The sequence below is a fragment of the Cetorhinus maximus genome, chromosome 21 (genome assembly GCF_964194155.1).
Source record: "Cetorhinus maximus chromosome 21, sCetMax3.hap1.1, whole genome shotgun sequence".
Classification (NCBI taxonomy): Eukaryota; Metazoa; Chordata; class Chondrichthyes; order Lamniformes; family Cetorhinidae; genus Cetorhinus; species Cetorhinus maximus.
This window is the reverse complement of record NC_135899.1, coordinates 16,541,238-16,550,622: the sequence shown is the minus strand read 5'-3', so window position 1 is coordinate 16,550,622 and position 9,385 is coordinate 16,541,238. Positions and strand designations below refer to the sequence as shown.

Genomic DNA, 9,385 nt, shown 5'->3' with positions numbered 1-9,385 from the left:
TGCTTCTGGATAACCAGGGGGCACAGATTTGGCAGTACTAACCTTTTTTTCTTTGTGGGGACATGTCGACACCGTGCCCATAGAATCTCACCTTTGCCTCCCACTGATTTCACGCAGTTCTTCTTTCTAAAAGCTGTATCCAGTCCGCTCTCGCCAGCTCACCTCTCAGCTTTGTAAAATTTGTCTTGTCCCAATTCAAGAACTTTTAACTCCTGTTCTATCTTTTTCCTTTTTCCATAATGCTAAATCTAACTGTATTTTATGGTCACTATCTCCAAAATGGTCCCACACTGCTACTTCATCCACTTGTCCAGCTTCATTTCTTGAATCTAGAATTGTGCTCCCTCTCTTGGGCATCTTAAGTGATGGCTAAAAAAATTCTCTTGAATGCAGCTCAAAATTTTGCGCCCTCTATGCCCTTCACAATGTTCGTATGCCAGTTGATTTTAGGGTAGTTGACGTCGCCAACGATTACTGCCCTATTGTTTTTGCACCCATAAATCTGTCTACATATTTGCTTTTCTAACCCTCTTCCACTATTTGGGGGTCTATAGCCTCTAAGGACAGAATTTTAACAACGGAAGGAAGATTTCAGAAGGGGCAGGAGATTAAATACACAAATTGTCAGTCCTATAATGCTTGTATTCCTTGGGTTCCTTGTATTGTTTGGGGGATTCCATAGTCACCCATGTGGGAGACATGGCAGATCCATCGAAGCTGAATTTTCTGCAGGGGGTTGTCTCTGTGCTGTTGAGATCAGCATAATGCAGGACCTCACTATGTGATTTTTTTTTTGTCCTGCTGTAACGTTTTTATGCTGGACCTCAGGTGTCTGGTGAAAGCCCCAAGCACACTGTTATGAAGCACCAGACCTAAACATTGATGGCATCAGTCTTGAGGTTGTAGAAAAATTCTCACACCTTAGTGAGCTCTTTAGGGATGATTATATTGAAAATATAAGTGGACGCATCCAGAAAGCAAGTTCTGCCTACAGCTGGCTCCAGGATCATGTCTGGAAGCAGAATGGCATTAAGCTGAAGGCTATAATCAAACTCTACCTCACCTTTATCCTCAGCAGCCTGCTGTATGGCACAGAATCCTGGCTCTGCCATAGGCACTGATCAAAGCTCTGGAAGGCTAGGATGCTATCAATGGTTCAAGAAAATTCAGTTGCTTCAGAATTAACTTTTCTGCTTTGGCACCAGATTAAAAGTGCATACTTTGGTGCTGTGAGCTTTGGACAATATTACCCTCTAAATGAATAGATTATAACTACCAACCTTTCCATTACGGCTACTTCAATTATTTAATTATCTAATAATCCTACATGAATGTAAATTGAGCAATTTAGACAATCTGATCAGTAGTGCCTGGATTGTGTGAATTATATTATTCACTCCACAGTCTCCTTTGTGGAAAAGCAGTGTTTCTTTTGATATCCCCCCGCCCTCCCAACCCTCGCTGCATTAAGTCAGCGGACAACGGAATGCCCTACGACCGTGATGCAGATTTTCCTTTTCAGCGCCAGAGTATCGGAGCTTGGCTCACGAAGAAACAAGGGCGAATTCAAGTGCCTGTTGCCGATAACTCGATTCTAATTCACAGACAGAAAATGGTGCCCAGATGTATAACAGATGCTCCCAGTGAATGAAGCTCTCTTAGTTGGCTGCAATTTTGACTGATTCTGTTTTGTATAAGCAGCTGTAGTTTCAGAAATTACATTACGGTCATCAGGAGTCAAAATGTATTCTTTAAAGCGGATCTGTCACAATGTTGCTCACAGTGCATCAGATGATGTGCTGTTTTACAAGGACAATGTGTATTCTGCTGGTGAGATTAAGTTTTTAAATCACAGGATCTTCATAACAAATATACTGGGGATGGAGCAGACAGTACAAGTTGGGAACCAAAGATTTCTAGTGGATGTGACGTAATAGAGCTGCCCTTAATGAGGGTCAAGCTAATTTTTCTAATGGTTTGTGTTTTGTAACTTGAGTCAAAGAATATTTTATATCACTTATTTATTGTAACTGTCTTGAATATATAAAAGTGAGCCTTTCAACTAATGTGCCCATTAGGACTGCAGCTCATGTACTTCTATGATATCCATTGCAGGTAAAGAATGTGATCCATCAGAGCCAGCAGCCAGTGTACAAAAGATTGTAATTCCTGTGGTGGTGTTGGTGTAGTGGTGCTGATAGTTTTCTTGGTCTATACACGTTACAGTAAATGTAAGTATTGATGCAGTTACAGGTTGCTTCAAAAGTGTTGTAATGGATACCAGGTGCTGTGGGAAGGAATTGTGACTGGGATTTTTCACTTCACTCACTCCTTGAGCCCACCAGTACACAATGGGAATTCTGTACCTCTAGCGGCTAGCACATAACTATTTATCCACTCATTTTTACTGATTAGAGAAACATTATGAGCTGTGAGTGTGGAATATACTGATATTATTGCCTGGTTTGTGTCAGGGCTGCTGAAATGGGAAATCGTGGCAAAGTTCTTCCTTCTAACATTTGTCTTTGGAATTTTGTTAAATGAATGAAAGGACTCCATTTAGTAACCTGGCAGTTTGACACATTGGAACTCTGATATAAGATGCTTGGTTATGGGTTGGCTGGATGAGCGTTTAACGTCTGCAGTATATACTTTCATTTTGATCCAGTGCCACCTGGCTCATGCGTAAGTAGGCTCCACACTCCTTATGATCGGGAGTCTACCTTTACTGGCCAATATCTAGTCACATTATAGTGTGGCCTGGGAGTCATAACAATGAAATCCATTTATTGAATGAACTATGTATTTAATTTTACACATGCCACCCACATCTGTTTCTTCAAACTTCTGAAAGACCAAATGATGAACACTCATGAGCGATGAAGCCAATTATAAACCAATGGGCTGGCTTGTCTTCCAAAGGAAATGTCGGCCAGAGAATTCTAAACTGTTTTCAAATGCTCCTTATAACTTAGAAAATAAAGTATTTGCACTCTCCCTGTTATCAAGCTAAATAACCAGTAACTTCTCTGAAGCTAGTTAAATGTAAAGTTTCCTGCTTGGTGTTTAGTTGTTCCTGGGACCTGCCTTTGCCATGTTGATTGCAGCATTGACTTTAGATTGTAAAGTCAGTTTTTGTTTATATTTTTTTGTGTGACTGGTTGATCTGCCGTGCTTTTTCTCCTTCCTACACTCACCTTCTTTTGACTGGCTCAACCCTGTTTGCTGTTTTATAAAACGGACCTGAGACTACAGGACACTGTCTAATGTTTGGAAGGGGCACTCGAATGTAACATTCCTTTCTTTAGTGTGGCAGTAAAATAAGCAGATTAGTAATATGGGCAAGGATTCACAGGAGCTGTTCAACTTTGGCATGCTGCATGGTAAAATTTGATAGAGAAAATGTTTTGGGAGGGGGGAAGAATTGCAGACTCATATTCTAATCATCCATTGAACGAAAACTTTTGTCAATTCATTTTTTTTGCATCAGTATAATTCATTGCATGTTCACATCAACAGGTAGAAAATGCAAGCACAATTGGACAACTGGATCCCAGGCAGTACATTCCAGTGCACATTGTCATGAACTTTAATGTGCTGTAAGTATTGTGATCAAATATAAGAGGCAAGTTTGATATGTAGCTGTTTTGCTCTGAACCTCTGTAAATAAATGTCCCTTTAGTTTTTGCATATTGTAGTAAGAAATTGGAATCCTGTTTCATTTTGCTGTTCGAGAGTAATTAGTGTAAGAATGGGAACTACTCCAGTATCTGCTGTACTGAGCAAAATGCATGCATGTCACGGCGTGTTTGTTCTTAGAGAGAGACAAATGAAAGGGATTATTTCTCAAGTTCTGTTCAATATCTAAAAGGGAAATGAAATAAAACTATCTCTCTCAAACAGAGGATTAAATATTCAAAGGTATAGAGATAATTTAAAGTGTATTAAATACCATATATTTAGTGCTTCTGATGAAATGCATCTTCAACAGGGTGATAACATGGTTCGCAAAAAGATAAACTTGGCCATAAGCTTTTTCTTGTCTGAAAGAAAACTTGTGAAGCATAAAGTGAAGAGAAAACTCAAAAAATATCACCTAGTGTTAAATTGTTTTTAATTATTGTCAAAAAAAATCAAATTTTTCTTCAGCTGTTTGCAAACATTTTGATTCCATTTTGTCTTTTTTTTTCTGCAGGAGCTGAATGTCCCATCCTTTAAATCCAGGAGCACTGTTCCATTGAATGCCTTAAATCTGGGAGTATGACTGCCATTGAGGAGCCATCTTATATTTGACTTTGAATACGGGTGAACAATGAGCTTCCAATACAATTTTCCCTCGTTCTCAATGAGTGCAGAACATGGATCAAAATCAGTTTTTAAGGCTATTTTTGATTTTCAGCAGCCACTTTTTCAACCTCACTAACCTGTTTACTATGTGATTGTGTCACTTAATGTTGTCTTCTGTATTTGTGTAGACTTTTTTTTAGCTTCCTTCTTTAGCTAAATAAGAGCAGAGATATTGCATTTATAGTGTATATTATATTTGTATATTAGGATATTTGTAAATTAAATATTTTAACCTCTTGGGAGTGTTGCGATAGGTCCCCGGGTCAGTGGCCAGGTTTCGGAGGAAGTTAGTTTCGGGGAGTCAGCCTACAAGGGTCAGAGACAGGACAGGAGCAGGTCCCAGTTAAGTTTATAAAAAAAAAGCATGAAAAGGGCTGCCAGTTAGCAGACTTTGAGAGAATCGCAGAAGATCCAAGAAGCAGCACGCAGCCACAGTACTGCTGTTTGCTCTGAGGAGCTGAGTCGGGAACGTGTGAAGCCCTGGGAGCTATTTGGCAGCCCGTGCAGTTGGGGCTAAGAGTAAGCCCTAATGTGGTGAAGGGGTGGTGGTGTTTGCTGGTTCTGTGCCGCTGAGGCAGAATTCGGGTTTGGAAGACAACTCTGCTACCAAGCACACTTACAGTTAAAGGTTAGATGAGGATAGAAGTAAAACGAATGTCTCTTTAAGACAGATTAATGAAGGAGTAGTTCCTTTATGGGTAACTAATAAAGATTTATGTAATCTTGCACGGCACAAGGATTACATATATAGAATGAACGTTTAATGTATAGTAAATATTATGCTAATAGGCATTGTCTTAGTGATACCTGTTATACCTATGTCAACACCCGGCAGGACATTACGTAGAGTAGAAAATATTGGGGTGATACAGGGGGATAATTATATGAGGTACCATGACATTCCACAATTTACAGTAGACATCGTTAGCACCACATTAGAAGAGTGTACGATAGCACACTCAATATATGAGACAGATGAAGCTAAGTGCCGATTTAAAGCAGCAACAACTTGTACAATGGAAACTATTGTATCACCATGTGGCAGCAAAAGATCCAGCATGGGAGCAACCGGATATGCCCCATCCACACACATTCCGTGTGCCTACACCCGCAGGTGCAGGCAAGGGTAGGAAAGGTGGAACTGACCGAAATATACAAGAGACGGAAAGTCTTCGGGAGAACCTGACGCAGTATTTGAACCAGTTCTCCTGTGAAATTCCTTTACTTCCAGAGCACTTGACTGCGAATCGGAGACAGACTCAACAAATGAAAAGGACTTACTATACACTGCAGCAACAGGTTAGAGCCTTAAAAGGTGTTGATTGAATAGATTTTTCCACATGGTGGCACGATCTGTGGAATTGGGGCATAAATGTACACACACCCATGGATTATCTCCCATGCTCTGGTTGTGATTCAGCTGATACTAATTATATATTTTTCTTTTATCTATATATTTAACATACTTGATTCAGCATACCCGAAGGTGGCAAAAGAAGTGGTGCTGGGGGAGTTTTAGAAGGAGGAGAAGAAATTTAGTTGGCTACCTTTGGCTAGGCCAAGGGCCAAAAGGGGGGACTGTTAGGGGGAAGAAAGTAATTACGAATTTATGGTAAGGGAGAATTTATTGAAAGGGAATGAATTACTTAAAATCTCCAGGTAGCCAGTGCTACCTAGCACATTAACAGTTAAAGGTTACCAGATGAACCTTGCACAGCCTTAGGGCCTGCAAACAACAAAGTCATTGGGAGCTGGACTGGAGTCAGAGGATGACGATAACAACTAAGGTTAAGTGTGCTCTTCAACAGATAGGGGAAGAGCAAATGGTCCTCGTTTAGGGAGGAGGGAAGGTCTCTGCCTGGGTGAAAAATAGGGACATACGATGCATGTGCCTGTTACTAGAGATGTCTGTTTAATGTAAACTTATATGTTGATGAGATCGGAAAATGGAAACTTTCTTCTACGTGACCAATAATGGACAAGTATGTTAGTTAGCAGAGTGCTATCTCAAGCTGCATTGAGATGGTTCTCTCCTTGCAATTGCTTGAATAAACGATCGTGACCTGTACCTGAGATTCCCATGGTCCGTTTGTCAAAGTGACCACAACATTTGGTGAGTCATCCTTCTGTCTGGTTAGCTTGCTTTCTGTGGAAGGAGCCAATTGGAAAATATAAAAGTATTGTCTTAGAGTTAGCTCATCAATCCTGTGCACATACAGTGCAGTGGCAGATCAGTGCTGCTTGTATCCTGCTGGATGTGGAGCAAAGGTGGGTAAATTAGAGTTGAGGTCCAGCCAGGAGTCTGATTGCCTCAGCATGCTGCCTTCCATGTAGCTGCAGTGGAGCAGAGACCATTGCCCACTTCCACCTTAATGTGCCTTTACGATGCATATCTGGGAAGAGATGCAGTGGTTTTAGGTTCATCTCAAGCAGCTCTGTAACGCAGGACTCAGTGTTCTAAAAGCAGTTCCTATGGACTCAGATTGAGATAAATATCAGCTGCTGCTGGAGGACCATCAACTTGAGGAAAGACAGACTTTGGTCTTCCCAAAACTGGCTGCGCTTCCAGTACAAAGAGCTACTTGTGACCGAGTGTTGCGACTGGCACATTACAAGATCCTGGACGACATCTTGAGGGATGCACTAAAGCTTGAGGCAGCTGCCACAAAGCCTCAATGGTGGAAAGGCACTGTCTAAGGCTTTCTACCACAGTCTGCTGAGGGTCTGGAACCAATGTAAACCCACTCAGATGTATGCAGAGAATGGCATGAAATGTGAATTTCAGTCAGGTGATGATCCCATTGCACAGAACTGTAGGACTCATCTCACTTAGTTTAACAGCCCCAGCTTCTTTAATCTATCCATGTAACTGAAGTTCCTCAGCCCTGGAACCATTCTCAAGAATCTTTTCTGAATCTTCTCTAACGCATTTGTCATCATTGGCATCCTTCCATCAGTGTAAGATGATGGGCATGCAGCAGATCAGTTGGAGATGGGATAGTGCACTTTTGCTGATGGCTGAACAGACCACTCCGTGAGAGGCAGATTCTGCCACAAGTGTTCCACATGAAGTGCTCATTGTGGGTTATTGTTTTTGGTGTTGGGACTTGTTACCAAGCCACTGTGGCCACTCATCATGGTAGCGCACACTGGTCCATAAATAATGTTGTATAACTAACCTGCAGTATGTAACATGTTAAATGTAGCAAAATGCTGGGAGTCTGGAATTAAAAACAGGAAAATCTTGGACACTTTCATCAGGTTAGCATCTGTGGGGAAACGAGCAGTTCAGGCCAATGACCATTGATGAGAACACAGATGTAACTTTGGTGAGGATAGAAATAAAATATATTTGAACGTGTAAATTGTGAGAGCTGTAAGTGGAGACTATAATTGCTATTACCTCATTGTAAACGAGAGCAGAGAGAAGACGAAAGAGAGTTAGAGCCAGGAAACAGCTAGAAGGGACATGAGTGTGTGCGGTTTCTAAATCAATAAATTTCTCTATCTTCATTAATCTTCCATCTTTTCAACTTCTATTTCTGACTCTTTCCTCATTCTGTTCACACCAGTTCTCAGAAACTCAGAATAATATTTGAGGATTGCTGTGCAGCACATTGTCCAGAGGTGGTGTGACATCTGTGCTGCATGCTTCCACCATACCTTCTGTTCTTGTTTCCCCCTTTCCATGTCGAGGTATGCTTTACATACCTGTGAAGTGGTTTGGTTAGTTATTTTCCTGGGGAAGTTATTCCAGTCTTTTATGGTATTTGAAATGAAGCTGTTCAGATATGATTGTGTGTAACATTGGAGAGGCTGGTGTTGGTGTTTTTACTCTTGCAGTGGATTACTTGTTTAACACATGGTGGAATATCAATAGCAACTTCATGGTGAGCTGCTTTGTTGAACAGTGTAAGCCTACTCAGCTGCCTTCATTGTCATGTAGGCCTCTGTAGAGAGTTCATCATAGACATAACACTGGATGTCCAAGCATAGTAATTGAAGACAAACCGTTCTGTCAAACTATTTCCAGTTTGTTTCCAAGGTGGGTTTGGTAGGAGTCCCAGACTGTTGCTGCATACTCCAATTTGATATTGTACCAAAAGCCTTGACTTATGTTACATTTGGTTAGATTTCTCCTTAAAGATCCTAGGATTTTGTTTGCATCATTTACAGCATGTTTTATGTGGTAACTTGAGGAACAGTACCTCATCTTTCAACTTGGCACTCTTCAGCATCTTGACTCAACATTGACTTCAGCACCTTTAGATCATCATGTTCTGTTTTGCTTTGCTGGGTTGGTCTTGTCTCTTTCTTTATCCCTTCATGTTGCACTCAGATAGTTGCTATGTAGCCATTCATGCCTTATTATATATCTGTTTCATTACTATAAAATTAGAAGTATTATATTTGTTTCTCAATGGTAACACTCTCTGGCTGTTGCTTCATGAAATCTTCTGATATTTAATCTCTCCTGCCCTCCACCCAATCACAGACCTTCCTTTTTGTTCTTCCTACCCCTTCTCAGTTTTCACTAGCTTAAAAATTCCTACATTTCTATCTTTCTAAAGTTCTGATGAAAACTCATCTCTGCCTGAAACATTAACTCAGCCTGACCTGAGTTTTTTCAGCATTTTTGTTTTTGTTTTTGTTTTTCACTTCAGACCTCCAGAATCTGCTGTATTTTGGCTTTTTTTTAATAGTTAACCATATGGTTAAAGAAATGGTTTATGTGGTGATGTCCATCCATTTGTCAGCAAAATACAAGCTCATTTTTCTGGCTGCAAGATCTCATTAGGTTATCTTTAATGTTGCCACCCCTCTTCCTTTTCAATCTTTTCTGAACATTTCGTATCCAGGAATATTTAATCCCCAGGCCTGCCTTTCTTTGAGCCAGGTCTCTGTTATAGTCACAATATCATATTTCCACATGGCAATCTGTGACTATAGCTCACCAATCTTATTTACCACAGGCCGTGCATTTACATACATGCACAGCAACCCTAATTTAGACTTTATTACTTTCTCCCATACTCTG

The 9,385-nt window shown here is 40.6% G+C and overlaps 1 long non-coding RNA gene across 1 annotated transcript; it reads left to right on the top strand.

Annotated features, from left to right (window-relative positions):
* Window positions 1-1,806: 1,806 nt before the first annotated feature.
* On the top strand, window positions 1,807-5,102 carry LOC144695339 (uncharacterized). The gene is made up of 3 exons (XR_013579938.1): window positions 1,807-2,231; window positions 3,520-3,599; window positions 4,196-5,102. It is a non-coding gene; the product is annotated as an uncharacterized LOC144695339 (long non-coding RNA).
* The last annotated feature ends 4,283 nt before the right edge of the window (window positions 5,103-9,385 follow it).